A 19,579-nucleotide genomic window follows, 5' to 3' on the forward strand; every position below is an offset into this window, starting at 1 on the left:
CTGTGTTAAGCACTACAGACAGAATGTGGAGGCAAAGGTGGGATCATCTAGAGGTAACTAGGGCACACAGATGCTGCATGGACAAAGCGTATTTGGTCTGAACGGTGGGTTCAGGCCTAAATTTTATGTTTCCTAAAACACTTCAACCCACTGGAAGATAAAACATCTTCTTCAGAGTTTCATTCCTTTGATTTCACCCCATTAAAATTTACATATCCTTGTGAAGGGTAGCCCTTTAAGGGTCATTATGCTTAAGTGTCAGTAAGTTTCATGTCCTTATCTGATGAGGAGGACCCTGGATATCCTGAAGAACAGAAACAACCCTTAGGGAACAAAAGGGTATATGATAAGAGTGTCCCTGAAAAAAAAAAAAATGCCCTCTCCTAGCTTGGCTTGCAGTGGTTCTCAAAGTGTGGTGCCTGGACCAACAGCATCAGCATCATCCTGGAGCTTATCAGAAATGCAAAGTTTCTGTCCTCACTCCATATCTACTGAATCAGAAACCTGGGAGTAGGGTCAACCCCTTGGCATTTTCAACACTTAAGTTTGAAAAGCACTGCTCTAACATCTGTCACAGTCCCTGTATCTCTTCCATTAACATATACGATTACTACAGGTCCTAATAACTCATCAAACTCCTTCATTAGTGTATGAATATTATTTTCAGAAAGGTGCATGCAGTAATTATAAGCTATTTGTTAAGAGCTAGGCTCTGTGGCAATGGGGTAGAGGTAGGTGCCTGTGGCTAAGAATAAGGAGACACCAGATGAAAGGAAGATGGCCATTGATAAAGGTGAACATTAACAGTTTTGTTAGAGTTAGTCATCTGCCTCCCAAATTGGTGTGACTTACAGTGAACACCAAAGCAGGACTGATTCTGCCTGCTTTTGAAAATTCTCAGAGCTCTCAACAGGGCACAACTTTGCATGTAGTTGAAAAAGGCCCATATGAATCCCTGTTGCACAATGAAATGTTCATCTCATGTTATTTAGCATCCTTGGTCTCTCTTTGGGGTGGGGAGCAGAGAGGAGGGAGGAAGATGCATATTTTTAGTTACAGGGAACGATTTATCATTCAGTGAAACAGCATACATAGAGCCTTAAATCAAGTATGTGGAAATAATGTGTTATTATTACTAGTCCTAACTCTGCTAAATTATAACCTATAAACCCTCAGTGCTTGACTTAAATATTCAATCCACATTTGCAGGAAATCTAAATGGTTATTTCCTCCTTTAGTGCATGCATTACAGGAGGATTTACTAGTGCTTCCACAAAGTATATATGAGGAGCATGTTATCCAAGATGTCACTGTAACCAGGCACAATTGATAAGCACACAGCCCACATCACGTATGCATTCTGGGAGGCTTTATGTGCAGTTAATTAGTTTAGCTATTGCTTTCATGGTTCATTTAGAAACTTCATGCTTCATTAAATATCAATAAATTTTATCCTCAAAAAACCTTTTCAGTAAAAATATGATTGTCTCTTCAACTGATAATCTTGTTAATGGATGTATATATTGCAAGCATGCCTATGAGGACTGACAAAACTCTGAATTGCCATGGTTGCAGCACCCTGAAGTAACATGCAAATTTTATTCTGTAGTTTAACACACATGCCTCATCCACACATATTTTCTTACAGTAGAGGGGAAAAAATCTTTTTTTTTCTTTCCAAAATGATGCCTCTTTTAAGCTTCTATTTTTATTCTGTCGAGAATTCCTACTTATGTTTCATAAGCTCCTTTCTCCATTACATCAATTCTGAGTTTCTCTTTATTGGAAAGACGAGCTTTTAGCAACTTTCTGTAGCATGAAAGAGACGTTTTCAGTAAACACATGTTTGCCATATCCCTGATACATGTGTCCAAAGAGGGCAGAGGTCACAGTTACTGGACTGTTACTGTCCCCTCTGTCAGGGAATTATCTGTGCTGTTCACTGAATAACAGGATGAAGTGGGTCAGGCAGGAAGGGTCAAGATCAAGAAAGAAGAGCTGCATTTACCTAAGCAGAAGTAGTGCCTTCTGCTATACTGTCTCCTGTATTCCAGATCCAGCTCACATGTCTTTTCTGTAGAGATGTCCCCAACATGCTCAGACACAGAAGTTGTCACACTTTTCCTCATTTTCCTATAGCACTTTGTTAAGGTTTTTCACTACTAAATGTATTATATGAGAGCATTCATTTGCATTCATTCATTTGTTCATCTATTAATTCAATAAAACATATTAACCAAGGATACAATGGTAAATAAGACAAGTAACATTCCCCCATTTTCATAAAGTGCACATTGTAGTGGTGAGAGAATACACAACAATATCAGTGAACGAATAAGTGAACACAATAATTTCAAACAAGGATAAGTGCCATGAAAGACATAAAATAGATAGATGGGATGGGGGGCTACTCTGAACTGAGTGGCAGAAAAGGCCTGTGGAAGAAGTGGCTCATAAGCTGGGATGCAAATAGTGAGAAGAAACCAGCCATGCAACAATATGGGGTGGAGTCCCAGGCAGAAAAAAATGGCAAGTACAAAGACCTGAAGGCCGAACCAGCTTGGTATGCTAGAGAAAGGAAAAAAACAAAACAAAACAAAACAACAAAAAAAAGCCAGGCTAGCTGGAATGTACTCGGCAAGGGAGAGTGTGGTACCAGATAAATTTGCAGATGGCTCACCAGTCTCTACTTTAGACTACAAGCTCCTAGAGAACAGGGGCCGTATATTACTTGAATTTGCATCACTAGTCCCCATCCCATATATGGTTCTCATGGCTAACAAACGTGGGTAGAATGAATGAACCAGATGAACCATCTCCAGGTCATATGTGAAATACTGGAGAGTTTTCTAGCATTTTGTACAATCTCTGCCTTGTCTTGGCCCCTTCTTTCATCACAGCCGATCATGTTCTACCCTTTCTATGCAAATACACCATAGGTTCCCAATGCTAGAGAAGGTACTTAATAGTTATTTTTCTGGCCGGGCGCGGTGGCTCAAGCCTGTAATCCCAGCACTTTGGGAGGCCGAGATGGGCAGATCATGAGGTCAGGAGATCGAGACCATCCTGGCTAACACAGTGAAACCCCGTCTCTACTAAAAAAATACAAAAAACTAGCCGGGCGAGGTGGCGGGTGCCTGTAGTCCCAGCTACTTGGGAGGCTGAGGCAGGAGAACGGCGTAAACCCGGGAGGTGGAGCTTGCAGTGAGCTGAGATCTGGCCACTGCACTCCAGCCTGGGCGACAGAGCGAGACTCTGTCTCAACCAAAAAAAAAAAAAAATAGTTATTTTTCCATAAGAGACAATATATCTGTGGCCAGGAGCAGTGGCTCACGCCTGTAATCCCACCACTTTAGGAGCCCGAGGCGGGTGGATCACTTGAGGTCAGGAGTTCGAGACCAGACTGGCCAACATGGTGAAACCCCATCTCCACTAAAAATACAAAAATTAACCAGGCGTGGTGGCACATGCCTGTAATTCCAGCTACTGGGGAGGCCGAGGCAGGGGAATCGCTTGAACCCAGGAGGCAGAGGTTGCAGTGAGCCAAGATTGTGCCATTGCACTCCAGTCTGGGTGAAGAAGTGAGACTCCATCTCAAAAAAAAAAAAAAAAGAAACAAAGAAAAGAGATAATAAATCTGTGCTTGGGGGTTGGCCCACGTAGTTCCACAGATGTCTCTTGTGATCAACAATGAAATACATTCAGGAGACAAGAGCCAGGAGTTAAGACGGTAAGCCAATAAGGTTTCCAAAGTAGCTCAGAAGAGTTCAGACTCATGTCCTCAGACTTGTTTATTTATACAGTATTTCAACTCAGCCAGTAACAGACAACCAAGAATGAATGTTAGTATTAGTATCATCATTGTGATCATCATCACCATTATTATCTCTTTGAACACAAAATAATGCAAACGAACTTTTCCAGTGAACTTTATTATCATAAAGGATGAGGAGAAAGAGGAAAAAGAGACAGCCTGTTAGAAATGCTTTCCACTCCACAAAATATTTTCAGTCCTTCCAAAATTGGTCTATCTATTTTGCCTCCGCTATTTCTTCCTCACTACAGGCATAGTAGGTGGGAGACAAATTTTAAATAATGGATGAACGAATACCTGGTTTCGTTTCTTCAAAATAACCTCCAGTGGTGATAAGGAACTGACCACGCTGGCACTGACAGGCTTCAAGACCACCATAAATCCGCAATGCCAAGTGTGACTGCATTGGATATGTGTGGGAAATAGAAACTTGCCGGATTTATGCAAACCAGTAAAAATTCCAAAAGGGTCTGATGCCAGGAAAATGCCTTATTTTGTCAGAAAGTACATCTCCCGCACAGCGGCAGGCCTGGCATAGCTTGAACCACATGTTAAAAACAAAGCAAAGTGACATGCGATACAGGCCTTACTGCCTGATGACAGAATTCATGAGCTGTCTTCACTCTGAGCTTTTCTGGAACCAACTGAGTCCACATTAACCCAAGCTTATTTGACAGTTTCGTCTTATCATGCGATTTTCTTCAAAGTCCTTGTATTTTAGGTAAGACTTATTTTCTCATTACAACTTCAAGATTTATCCCAGATTACAAATAATAATGTAATTCTAACAAACTCTGTACTTTCCAACCTACTCTATAGCCAAGTTAGGGTTTCAGATATATTCTTTTTTTAACTTCTGGAGGCATGTAGATGACTTCAAAAGAATATTTAAATCAGCTGGTAAACCAGGTAGTGGCACCTGTCTCAATACTCATTGTGCGTGCAACACTTCCATATCTGTATTGGTAATCACTGCAGTCTAGAGGATATTACTTTTATGAAAGTCAAATTTTAAAAAATAATGTTGGCTGGGCGTGGTGGTTCATGCCTATAATCCCAGCACTTAAGAAGGCCAAGGTGGAAGGATTGCTTGAACCCAGCAGTTCAAGATCAGCCTGAGAAATGTAGTGAGACCCCATCTCTTAAAAAATAAAAAACGAAAAAAAATTTTTTAATTAGTCAGGCATGGTGGTAGTCCCAGCTACTCAAGAGACAGAGGCAGGAAGATTGCTTAAGCCCAGGAGACCAAAGCTGCAGTGAGCCATGATCGTGCTACTGCACTCCAGCCTGGGAGACAAAGCAAGAGACCCTGTCTCAAAATAAATAAACAAATAAGAATTTTAAAATTTTAATAAAAAATAATATTAGCCTCAAATTTTAATCAATTTGAAAGTTTCTGTTTTAGCATTGCCACAACACCTGTTCTGATCATGGTCAATAAGAATAAAAGAATGTTTATACACATGGAGAAGAGGAGCCCCATGACAAATGAAGGGTTTCAAAAACACCTCTTCTTAGATGCATTGGACTTGCTTTTCCCCTTTAGTCAGTGTCTACTTGTCTCTCTCCAACTCATCTAGCCCCAGTTATTAGGGTGAAAAGCAGATACTTCACTTGCTGTCTCAAGTTTTCTAGGGCTGCCATAAGAAAAGTACAACAAACTGAATGGCTTGAAAAAAAAGGTTTTTCTTTTATAATTTTTGGGGTGGAAAAATTTTTTTTTTTTTTTTTTTTTTTTTTTTTTTTGAGACAGAGTTTCGCTCTGTCGCCCAGGCTGGAGGGCAGTGGCGCAATTCTTGGCTCACTGTAGCCTCTGCCTCCCAGGTTCAAGCAATTCTCCCCACTCAGCCTCCCAAGTAGCTGGGATTACAGGTGCATGCCATGCCCGGCTAATTTTTGTTTTTTTAGTAGAGATGGTGGTTTCACCATGTTGGTTCTGCTGGTCTCAAACTCCTGACCTCAAGTGATCCACCTGCCTCGGCCTCCCAAAGTGCTGGGATTACAGGCATGAGCCACTGCACCCAGGCTGAGGCTAGAAGTCTGAAATCAAGGTATTGGCAAGGCCAGGCTCTCTCTGAGGCCTCTAGGAAAGGATCCTTCCTTTCTCCTTCCCAGCTTTTGGTGGTTGCCAGCAACTCTGAGCATCCCTCAGTTTATAGACATGCGATCTCCCATCCCCTCCTCTGTCATCACGTGGTGTTCTCCCTGTGTGTCTTCTGTGTTCACCCTGCATTCTTGTCTCTGTGTCCAAATTTCTTTCTTTTTATAAGAACATCAATTATTGGACTAGGTCCCACTGTAATCCAGTATGACCTCATTTTTTTTCACTTGATTACATCTACAAAAGCTCTATTTCCAAAAAAACAAAAGTCACATTCTGAGGTTCCAGGTGGGCATTAATTTGGGGGCATATTTTTCAAGCGAGTGTGATTTGCAGCCAGTATCCTTTCAATTATCACTTGGTCCAAGGAATTTGAAGAACATTTGCAGACAAAGTAGTTACCCAAGCAAGAACAATGGAAGGAAGGTGATATAATTCAATGAAGAAGTCTATCAGGGAAACCTGCCAGAAGCTTGATGGTTTCAGAATGGAAGATTCTCATCTATAAGATCAAGCACTGGCCGGGTGCGGTGGCTCACGCCTGTAATCCCAGCACTTTGGGAGGTTGAGGCAGGCAGATCACGAGGTCAGGAGATCGAGACCATCCTGGCTAACACGGTAAAATCCCGTCTCTACTAAAAATACAAAAAAGTAGCTGGGCGTGGTGGCACGCACCTGTAATCCCAGCTACTCTGGAGGCTGAGGCAGGAGAATGGCCTACACCCAGGAGGCAGAGCTTGCAGTGAGCCAAGATTGCACCGCTGCACTCCAGCCTGGGCAACAGAGCAAGACTCTGTCTAAAAAATAAAAAAATAAACAATGAAAAAAAATCAATCACCAACAGATACATCGATGCAAAAATACCTACACAGCCACCTCTTCAAGAAAATGTTCTTTTTAACTGAACTAATCTCTTCTCTGGACCCAGCTCCCTAAGTAGGGTACTTTCTACCCTCTCATCATCCACATGAGGATAGAGAAGGGAAGCAGCAACAATGCCTGGGCATCATGCTAGGGACTCTACACATACAATACATCACCTCCACTAGGAAAGAAAGAAACTCAAGTTCAAAGAGATAAAGCAATCAGCTCTAAGTCATACAGGAGAGTTAGGGTTTGAACACAGATCTGCCTGGGTCCATAGCTGCTGCCTCATTTTTTATGTCTGAGCATGCACGCGCATGTGCACATGCACACATACACACGTACACACACACATACACACACACACACACACGCACACACACGCGCGCACACACACGCGCATACACACACACACACACACACCATTTCTCAAACATGCCCCTTTAATTTACCTATGTCTGAAATTCATCATTTTCACAATCCATGGAATATTAAGAGCTGGAGGATACCTCATTCAACATAACAGTTTCATCTTACAGATGAACAAGAAATGATAAGCAAGTGATTTGTCCAAGACCATGGGAATAATTTGTGACCAAATTGAGAATAAGTCCTCAGACTTTCTGGCTTCTAGTCCAGCCTGACCACATGCAGCCTCTCAAGTGGTATTTCTACCCAGGCAGTAAGACCACATTTCACAGGCAGGACAGCATGGCAGTTTGGAGTGTGAACACTGAAATTAGACTGCACAGATTCACATCTAGGCCCATTGCTTATATATATGTCACTGTCATATGACATATATGTGTTATATATCGGTCATTGAGTAGCTGCTCTTCAGTATTCTGAAATATTAAATGGAGGTAATAAAAGCATCAACCACATAGTATTTAGTGTCTCATAGGATTGTTGAGAAAATTAGGTGTGCTCAGAATAGTGCTTAGTGTACAGTAAATGCTCAGTATGTTAGTTGGTGGTGGTGGTTTTGTTGTGCTTATTACACTATTATTACTGTTAATGATAACAACAACATACAATGAAAAGGCTACAAATGAGAGAGGCCAGTGCTTTTCATCACCATGCATTTCTAGCAGCCACACTGGCTATAAGCCCTCATTCATGGATACCATGGTACAGTTATTTCCTGGTCCTTCATAAGAATTAACTTTAACCTTATTTCATAATCTACTTTATGCCCATCCAATTATCACTTCGGAATTCCTCTAAACACAAGATACGCACAGGTCTATATGCTGCTTTTAATTTCCCGGATGGTATGAGTCCACATTTAATTGCCTCCTTCAAATGACAGTGGGTCATTTAGTGTCCTTAAAAGCCAACAATGTTATTACATCCTGACTCTGACAAATCCTTGCTCTTGTCTCTCTCAGCTTATCTCTGTCTCAGGAAGGCAAACCCTGGGAAAATTATACAAACAGCCCCAAATATTTGAAATCAGCATTGTCCTCCCGTACTTACGCCTCTCTGAAAGCTTAGAGGACTTCGCTTTCAGTTTGATTCTTTCATTAGCCCAAGGCTTGCTAATTAATTGGAATTTTCCAGAGCTTTTGTTGTTGTGACAAAGAAGAACAATGCAAAAGCTCATTTCTTCATGTTAAAGAGGGTCTGTCCACCCTCCAGAGAGTAGCATGGAGACGACAGGGATAAGAGGCAGGATTAACTCGACTTTGAAAGGGTCAGACTTCGTGAGTTCCTGCTCCTCTCGCTTCTTCCCACAGCTGCCTTCATCTTCACCAAAACTGATTTATGGGAAGTGACATCTTAACCATGGCTTTTATCCCTCCAAACGAAAGGCTGCTTAGAGGGCATTATGTATGATTTAAAATTAGATGGCAAAGAACATCCCATAAGCATGGAACAAACAATACTGGAAAGCAAAAGATATTGTATAAAGTGAGAGGCTTACTGAAGAATGAAAATGAATAGATCAGGGAGAAAGGCAGTAAAACTCAGATGAACACTCCCAACCGAAGCAAAGACCAGACTTAAAAGAAACAAAAAGATGCTTAATCTTGACAAAAATAGTACTGTTTAAACCAAAGATAGCAGAGCAGCTGGAGTCTAGGGGAAGTGAAGGGAAGTGAAGATAGATTGATTCTGAATTTTGTTCTTGGTTTCCTTTTTAAGATATCATGCTTTGCTTTGGTACACTGGGTTACTGGGACTTGTGGAAACCCACGTAGGCTGTGTTTCATCCACACTGTGAGAGGCTCTAACATACTTTGAGGGTCCACAGACGCAGGAGAACAGAGGCTGGAGGGGCCCTCAAACATGGCAAATAGACCGTTCCCAACATCATCTCTGCAGAGATGATATGAACACCTCCTTGACTACCCAAGGCAAAAAACAAATCAGCCTATTCTTTTTAAAACTACATTCCTAGCCGAGCGCAGTGGCTCACACCTGTAAACCCAGCACTTTGGGAGGCTGAGATGGGCGGATCACCTAAGGTCAGGAGTTCAAGACCAGCCTGGCCAATATGGTGAAACCCCATCTGTCCTAAAAGTACAAAAATTAGCCAGGTGTGGTGGCACATGCCTGTAATCCCAGCTACTCGGGAGGCTAAGGCAGGAGAATCGCTTGAGCCCAGGAGGCAGAGATTGCAGCGAGCTGAGACCATGCCACTGCACTCCAGCCTGGGCAACAGGAGCAAAACTCCGTCTCAAAAACAAAACAAAACAAAACAAAATCCTACATTATTTTCCAGAGGGGGAAAAAGATTTTCTAAGTTATTTGTTTATAGATAAATGCTTATGAAAAATAGTTTCTACTATCCAGACCCATACAGTCTGAAATAAAGCTACACTCCGAGTTTCACTGCAGCAGAATCAGGAAGGCTTCCAAAATTCCTGCTCCAGGCTGATGCCTGATGGGTGTCACTCCAGTCACCTACGATGCCACGTGGTTTTGACAAAGTTTAGTATGATGTGCCTATGCAGATATCCAGATAGAACTACAAATATACAGTTGGAAAGGAGAGCCTGGAAATGGAGCTAGAACCAGTTTCTGGAGATAACAATAAGATAGAGTCTTCAATGTGCGTGAGATTGCTCAGGCATCATGCATACAGGGGATGAAGAACAGGGACAAGGATAGAACTCTGGAAATCTCCAATGTTTGGGGAGGCAGGAAAACAGGAATCTGCAAACAAGGGAGAGAAAGTCTGTTGTGCTTGGGGACGGGGAGTAGGAGGGAGCTGGGTGGAAGGGGAACAGAGCACAATATTTAACAGTGCAGGTCCTGAGGTGAGACCAGGTGTCTTCAAAGCCTGGGCTACTGCTTACTAGACTTGGAACCTCAAGCAAAGTGGGGGAACTTCTCTGCACCTCAATTACTCCCTCTGGCAAATGCAGAAAACAATAGCACATCACACAATTGTTCTGAGGGAAAGTACTTGACACAGTGTCAGGCTCATATTAAACATCCGAAAACTGTTTATTAAGAGGCAAATAGGAACTAAAGAGATCTATAGGGTTAACAGTGACTAGGAGCAACTCAGATCCTTTCCCAGGATACATTTTGATACAGTGAAGGGTGGAAAGGAAAGCTGCAGCCCAGGAGACACGGGCAAGAACCTGTAAGGACAAGGAAAATCACAGAACAAGGCAGATGGGGGCCTCGGGCTAATCTTTACTATAAAAAGAGGCACATGATATTTGATCACTTAAGAGGTGATGGGAAGAATAAACCAAACAAATAACCATTCTCACAGCAAAATACAGAGTGAAAGGAGAACCGCACTAATGATGTAAGTTCAAGTGCTGGCCTGAGTACTAAGCAACTGCCCAACCTTGGAAAGGCCCCTTCTCCTTCCAGTTGTTCAGTTTTATGTATTCCCAAATGGCCACTAAAGTCCCTTCCAGTTTGCACCATTTATGATTTTCGGTGTTCTATAACTTCACTTAAGGATTCTGTGGCTACACATGAAAGCAGTTACTCTGATGAAGACATAAGGGAACAGAGGGTCTTCAGCCGCATGTGTTCTCAGCATGAAACAGAGGACTCAAGAATCACCTAAGGGTAATTAAGAGGGCAGATGGTAAGATGTAGAGACAGCCAAGTCTTCCTCCTCTTTCCTCTTCCATTTGCCCCAAAACCAGAGATGAGAGGAAGGGGATAAAAGCAGCTAAATCAAGGTTGAAAACAAAACGTCATGTGTGTTCCTGTTTGCCAACAATTCCAAAACGCTCTTTGAGTGTGAGGGCCAGGAGAAGGTGGATATAAGAACGACAGACAAGTGAACAAAACACTGATGCAAGTGGAGAATCAAAAGTAAAATCAGTTCATTTGGATTCGAAGGGATAAAAATAATGCCTAATTAATCCCAAACCCTCATTGTACCATTGACAGAAATGACGTCCAAAGAGGATAAGGGAATTGCCCAAGAGCAAAGCTGCAACAGGAGCTCCTGTTTGCTGACTCAGTCCAGTACAGATTCCATAGAAGTATATATCTCATTGGTCAAATTCCAAATTATGACAATTCCTGCTAAGAGATCCTGTGTGGGAGGTAAGTGACTTAAATTGCTAAATTCCTGGGAATTTTTTTTATTTCCCCATGTTCATGAAAGGCTCAGAGGACAAACAGGAAAGAAAAATAAATGTATTAAGCCACTACTATGTGCCAAATATTATGCTAAGTGATTTCACATATATCCTCACATAAGCTTGCCACTCTGTGAGTCTAGCAGGCTCTGAGCCACTTGAAGAGAGGGCAGTGTCATACCTATCAATACATTCTCCATGCCTGACAGAGTGCTGGTACACAACAGGTGCCCAATATATGCTTGCTGAATGAATGTAAAATTTGCCTGGTGCATAAAGGGAGGATTAGAGAGATTAAAAAACGTATTCAAGGTATACATGTTGGTAGCACAAGTGGCAGTATCAAGATTGGAATTTGGGATTGCCTGATACCATAGCTCATTCATGTTCCTTTCACTGAACAGGCTGCCTTTCATATACTTTTCTGCAAATCCAACAGTAATACTTATTTTCTAACAGACGGACTGATGGATTTCCAAGGCACCTATGTCTTCCAGGTCCTCTTCGTGAGTGTTTCCTCTTTCAAAGTGTTTGTTTCAAGGTGCCACTTTCGGTCTGGTTACTCCTCTACACTGGCCAAGCCTGATCAGAATCTCCAAAGGCTCTGACCAGGACGCATTCTAAGGGCCAGCAGCAAGGAGGGCAAGGAACCACAGGAGGAGCACCCTGGCCTAGGGCTTTAGTTGGAGTCTGTTCCTATCAAGTGGAGATAACATACCTGGACTGGTTAAATGCAATCTTTTCCTCACCTCCTTGACAGCAAAGGCTTTCAACTGAAAACTCAGCAAGCAAATCAGACCAGTTGTTGCCTTTCTTATCTTCTCTCTCTTCCCTCTCTCTCTTACACACACACACACACAGACACACACACACATACACACACACGGGAAAGCTTTGGATTATCTCTCTGTTGTAAATCAGTCTAAAGTATATTCAAAAATAAAGGTTTTTTTTTTTCCTAATTATACATATAAGACAAGTCATGTCTTAAAGATATTTTTGACTTGAGACTGTTAACGGGACTCTATTTGTTCCATCCAAGAAAGCCCAAAGAAATGGATAATGATCCAAAGCAGACTACATCTGAGTGGTTCTGTATATTATATGCAAAGAAACGTTCCCACAACAAAGTCACTAAATGAATGTCACTATGCTTGAATAGAAGAATGAAATTGAATTGTGATAAAAGCAAGTCATTTAAAGACTCTTTAGCTCATGTCTACTAAATTATCCTGAACATTATGTGCTAAACAAAGGCTCTGATACTCATATTATTAAGTAATAAAAACACTTTGAGAAATAAGCCAACATTTTTACTTTAAAAAAGATTTATGTATCATTTTCTGGTTTTATGAGTGTTGTAATTGTCTTCCAAACCTTTCAACAATGCCAAATACTTTTCCAGTCAAACATTTTGCTATAGTATTTTCTCTTCAATGCTGAAGGCCACAATGGGATGCCTATGGTGAATTAAACAACAGACTCCATAAAAATAGACAGAAGCCTTGGTCCCTCGTTAGGCCTAATTGTCGAAACATCAATCTGTTTACTCTAGATTCTGTAACTGTTAGACAACGAGAAAATTTCGTCATGCAAATTGTGGTAGCAATGTAGAAAAAATATGAGTTATTTAATTTATAAGTGACGAGTTTTTAAAACTAAGTCTCAGGTAGTATTTTGACATTTTTTCCTATGGGTCACAGATCATCACCACCACCTTTAATGAGGAATATGGGAGAGCTGATTGTCCTGTCTCTACATTTTAGAAGTCTCCAACCCTAGTTAATTGTTGGTCAAGCTTTCTGCAGCTGTCCAACTATCAACTGATACTCCTCTGACTTTTTATCTCATAAATGAGACCTCTACTGCTTGGCAGACACAAGGAAAGCATGAGGAAAGTCATCAAGATTTCTACTTTGTATTCACTGACCTTTAAAAAAAAATAACATCATTACTAGCCTCAGATTCTGGAAGTTACTAATCAGTATGAACACCCTAAGAAGTTTACCAAAGCTTTCAGATAACTCCAGGGTGTTGTCAGAGGTGAGGTCGACAGATGTCATTTTAATTTAATGAAGCAGAAAGAACACAGGAGAATGAGTTGGAAGATCTGGGTGCCAGTCTCACAGCTACCACTTAATGTGCCGTGTGGCTTTAAACACTGTGCTTGTGATCCAGTATTTTCTTTTGCTACAAAGGACACTGGGAAAATTGGTGAAATCACCAAGGTCTATACAGACCTTGTGTATAGACAAGGTATATTAGGTAATAGTATTTATCAATGTTAGTTTCCCGATTTTGACAATTGTACTGTAGTTAAGAGAATAACTTGCATAAGAAAATGTGTATGTTTGTAGAAACTGCACAGTAACGCATTTAGAGGTAAAAGGACATCAAGTCTGTAACCAACTCTAAATGGTTCAGGAAAAAAACACAGGGAGGGGATGATGAAGCAAATGTGGTAAAAAGTTAACATTTGGGAAATCTGGGTAAAGAGTATAGGAGATTTCAGTGTATTGTTCTTGCAATTTTTTCTATTGTCTGAAATTATGTCAAAATTAAAACTTAAAATATAATGATGCATAGGAATATAATTAGCGATCAGTAAATATTCACCAAATGTCACTTTAATTTCTCTCAGACACAAGTATCCTCACATGCAAAACGAAAAAGGGATAAGCCAAAGAATTGTTTAAAACCTGGCTAGCCCAAACTGTCTCTGATTCTGTGATAAGTAGTAAATCATGGATATAGTAATTGCCCTATACCATATGGAGAAAGCAATAACAACAATAGACATGCTTTCTGCCTTCAAAAAGGCTGAAGTGATAAAATAGAGATCAGTGTCCAGGATGAGTTAAAGTGATCTGAAGAAACTTTTTCTGAAAATACGAGTTTCAAATGGGCTCTCAAAGGCTGTGAAGACAGGAATTAACAATAAAATTAGAGAAAAATTTATGGAAGGGCGACTCTTTTGGATAGAGAAATGGAAATAAGCTGGAGGAAGTCTCTTGCCAGAATGACCAAGCAAGTATGTATGGATGGCTAGGATGAGTGAAGCTGGGCTGGTCAACAGATCTGCACTGTTCCAGTCAATTTTCCAAAACCACCCATGAGTCAGCAACTAAGGCATGGGACATGGTGTCAGAATGCCCTCCCAGCTCTATGGGAAATCTCCAATTCCACACGCCATGTACAGTGTACGGAAGTCTCTGAGACAGTCATCTAGGAGCACACTTCAATCTTGTTCTCCAAGCACATACCCAACACAACATGCCAAAGATCAAGCATGTGTGCAGACAGCAAACACTGTTCTGACCCTAAAACAGTAAGCTTCCATCAGGAGGCTTACACCCAATGTACAGTGGAACTCCTTTCTCCATTTTGGAAAGACTTTGAAAGGCAAGGCTATCCATATACCATCTGACTTTTCCTACATGTTCAGGGTGTGTGTTTTATTAAAAACTATCTAAATCCACATAGCCAGAAGGAACATTCAAAAGACTTCCATTGTAAATACTAGTAAAAAATGTTCATGAAATCCTCATGAATTCTCATAACTGGGGATCCTAAATAGAGACAGGCAGGAAACACAATGAAGTAGAAAATGTTGTCATTTCATTTCAATTAACAATTATTTAATTAAGAAATCATATATTTAGAACTGTGTCATGGTAGCACATGCAGATCACACAAAGGGAAAAATACGAAAACAATCAAGCTTCTCTCAAAAGATGAGATTTATTCACATACATGGTGAATGCACTTTAATGAGTATCACCTGTAAGTCGTATTTAGGATACCAGATATTCACTTCTGAAATACTATCAGTGTCCATCATTGAAGGGCTATTACCATTCAATTTTTCAGGGATGGGCATGGCAATATACACATACATATGAGTACCCTACTCACCATAACAGTATAAAGATAAAAGAGTTCTATTTATTCACTAACAGAGAGTCTAGGGAATAGCTTAAGTTAAGCCTTCAAAAATGAAATGTGTTTTACCCAAGCCTAGTACTAAGAAAGATTCTGTACATACTGCTTAGAGAGAGATTAGATTGAAATTTAACCTATCACATTCTGTTCTCCAACTTGAAAAAAAAAAATGTTAAACTCTGTCTTTGGGCTTCCATTTTTAGTGTCAAAAGAAAGAAAGAAAGGAACACAGATGGAATAAACCTCATTCACTTAATTTGAAAATCAGATGCAGACTTCAAAATTTGGAATAAGGAAAGATTCTTGCTGGTTGATTTTGTTAAAGAATTTATCTTTAGCTATCTGAGGGGAGAACTGCTTACATCATTTAGTGTGACCTTTAGTGGATTGATAAGTCATCACATGATATACAATTTTATGACAAAGGCAATCATATAGAAGCAATCTAAGATGGCTTGAACTGTTTTTCTTTTGATATAGATTAAGCTTAGAACTTGGTCTACAGTGGTTAGACATTGCAGATTTATAATGAGTGTAATTTGGAACTACAGTACCATACGCAGAACAAATACTTAAATGTCAAATTGGCTGATGATTAAACAACTGAAGAGGGCTGGCTGCTAAGGAATACATTTAAAAAGTCATTTAAAGGGAAACCAACAACCAAAGGTCGAAAAGTGGCAGAATATCTTTTTATTTTGTTTTATTTTACTTGAGGTGATAACAACCACAAGGGTTTTTTGTGGTAGTTTTTTTTTTTAATTCCAACAATTAACATATCTGCTAAATATTTCTCTTTTTGTAAAATGCCTCTTTTATACCAAATTCTTGTATTTAAGGGTATATGAGAAATGAAGTTTAGCTCTGCCTCCAAATGCTAAGATGTGAGGAAAAAATATGTGCCCCCGAAATGAATCACATTCAGGCTTGGAATAAATTCACATGAATATGTATTTTCTTATTTACTTGGAAAGTCTTGTATTTGCATCTGTCTTTCTTACTATCAGTGAGCTTTCTTTTCCAGGGTAGTGGCTCAGCTCCAGTCCTCAATATGTGCAACCCCTTACCTACAACTCCATTCCTAAGGGCAAGCAGGGCACTGACACAGGTATAGGATTCTCCACTCCACCAAAGTCACTAGGTCCCCATACTGAGTAAGACACATGCAAGCAGTTTCTCCTTGTTTTGTACAGTACATTAACTGGGAATCTAGACTTGATTCTCAACATCTGAGTTTATTCCAAATCCAAACGTACGGTATTTTTAAAGTCCCCTTTTATATGGATATTTGGCACTTTCAGAAATACCAACTATAGACAGTTATCTGGACCTGGGTTTTGATAGCAAGCATGATATAAATATTTTTTAATGAACGATAAATGAATAAATGAGTGAATTCATATTAAATGAGGACATGTCATCTGAAATGAATCATGGTACAAAAGGGCTTTGCATGTCCTCTCCACAGGCTAGGACAAGGAAAGTCTATAAGAAGGCAAAAATTATTAAATTGTTAGGAAATAAACTCAAGCTATGCAATACCAATCACTGTTAGAAAGACTGCAAGCTCCCTGCAAGCAAGGGCTTCTTAATCAGGGGCCATACTCACAAATGCTCTCCAAGGCCAGGCAGATGGAAATAGTACAGGCTCCATCTAAAGATCAGGCTATCATGTAGGGAAGCAGGCCAGATGGTTGGTTGCTCTTTCGATTTCCCGAGAAAAGCCAAATTCTAAATTGTTTTGTAAAATCCTCTCCTTTCTAAATGTTCACTCTGTATTTATTTTTTTTAAACACTATGTGGACTTAACAAAGCACAACTGTGGGCCACATTCCACCCATGGAATTGGAACCTTGCCTCTAAATCTTTCTACATATCAATAACTCATTGCTTATTTTTACCTTATCTTTAAATCTGGCAAAGGGTGGGAGGTGGTGGTGTCATACTAATATCACCAAAGAAATTCGCCCAAACAGGAATACAAGTAGGAAAAACAAGCAGAGCTTTGAAGTGGCTACATTTCAGTAAAAGCTCGTATTATATTAAGATTTTAATCCCTCAATCTCAGCAATTATGCTCAAGCTTCAGGTGGCAATATGTTTTCTCCTATTTTTTTCACCCTTATTCTCATCCCCTAATTCATCCCTGACTTGTCCTATTTATTAACCATGCCACATATGTCTTCTTCTCATCTTGTAAATAGCTTCAAATTCTTGGAACAAGGTGGGGCATAAGTAAATTTCAACAAATAAAGTATTTCAGATGTTCACATTCTAATTAAAGGCAAGTGTATTACTATATATATAGAATATGTATATGTGTATGTGTGTGTGTGTATATATATATGTTTTTGAAACAAGGTCTTGTTCTGTCACCTAGACCAGAGTGCAGTGGCACAAACACGGCTCACTGCAGCCTTAACCTCCTGGGATCAAACGATTCTCCCACCTCAGCCTCCAGAGTAGCTGGAACTACAGGCATGTGCCACCATGCCCTGCTAAAGAACTACATATTTTTAAAACAAGATGTGATCCCTGAGGGGTAAGATTTTTCTGAAGCAATACATGTTATTGAAAAGTTCTATATCCAAAATTTAACACTGGAAAATACTGGAAAATCTTTTTTTGAAATGATTTATGTTCTTGGGCCTTTAGCTAAAGAAGGCATGAATCCTAGTCCGAGTACCCGGTTAAAACACACACACGCGCACACACACACACACACTCAAACACAAGCATTTCTACATAGAAAATAACCTAAATACTCCTATAAATAATTTTGTTAGAAAACTTAATTTCCACATTTCTATCTTAGTTTTTACTCTCATGTTTCAGTATATTTAGACCTCTTTAGGAAAGTCTAGTTAAGTAGGTCAGTCCATAAAAACCTTTTGCAGCAGAGACATCACTCTAGGAGAAAAAGAAATTAAAATAATAGTCTACCCCCAAAGAATAAAGGTAACTATAAATACGCAAAAGATAAAACAATAACATGAATTTCTTCATATTAAAATAAATAGCATTTAAGTCCTTGTTATCAGCAAAGTAAACAGGTTTCATGTGTTATACCTACTTAAAACATAACCTGTGAACTTCAGCTAAAAAATATTGTTTGGACATGCCAAGGAAAATATACAAATAGATATTTTACAATTCACCAATTTTTTACAAAGTTCTAGAAATCCAGTGACAAATGTGGTATATAAAAAATATATAAATTATTTCAACTTAGAATAATTAAATCATAAAATACATAGGGTACAAATACCACATTCTGTTCTAAATTGTTATCTTAGGATCATCAAAAGAAAAAGAGGATTTGGATTATGCAAAAAATGATTCCTATATATATAATCAATTATCTAACTGACATTTTTACAAATCTACCACTACTTCGCCTTTTATTGCATATGCTAAACAAGCAGATGCTAAGTCTGTAAACTGTGAATTAACCTCCTTTTTAATTACTTGTTCCTTTGGAAATACTGGCTTTTAAATCCCATGCTGCAGTTGCTTCATCTTGGAGACGTGTGCCAATCTCATATTCAGGTTCTTGGGCTGTATTCCAGGAGGCAGTACACATTGATTCCACTTTTAATTATTTAATGACTCATTTGCATTTTATTTATACATTGGCATCTGACCTGGTTTAATTTTAGTTTATTCCAACAATAGGCCTGCAAGAATCTAGATCAGACCATCTTCACAGCAAATATGACTGATGATGCTGGAAGGAGTGACATAGCTCAGAAATAGGTCAAGGGTGCAAAGGGAAGGGATCAGAGTACACTTAATTGACAGGGGCAGGCCCTCCTCAAGCACACGGTTTTCTGAGCTCAGCACTCCTTCCTTCTTTTAAAGAGCGGGCATTTTAAGCAGGGAGTTTCCTCAATAGTTCTTTCCGGAACTTTCTGGATATCTCTCTACATCCAAAATTCTCCCTTGCTAACTGGACCTGAGAATTCCTCCATTAGAACCTCATACTCTCAGCCCCAAGCCTCCTTATTAAAAGCAAATGCACTGAAGAAAGGTAACATCAAAATCTGTTGATAATGTTATTTTGTCAGAATGAAGGATCTGACAGCAGTTTTCTGAAAGGACAAAGAAGGGAGACTGAGAGCTTTAGGGAGCTGGGCACTGGGTGAATGGAGGCAGAGAAAGAGGTCTGAAAAGAAATGTCTCCTCCACAGTTCTGGAACTTATCCCATGCTAGGCCTTCTCCTAGTCATGAATGCATAATAAAAAGCTGGACCTCCAGCTACTGAAGACAAATAACTTTAACTTTTATATATTC

The sequence above is a fragment of the Rhinopithecus bieti genome, unplaced genomic scaffold (genome assembly GCF_001698545.2).
Source record: "Rhinopithecus bieti isolate Rb0 unplaced genomic scaffold, ASM169854v2 scaffold_14741, whole genome shotgun sequence".
NCBI lineage: Eukaryota > Metazoa > Chordata > Mammalia > Primates > Cercopithecidae > Rhinopithecus > Rhinopithecus bieti.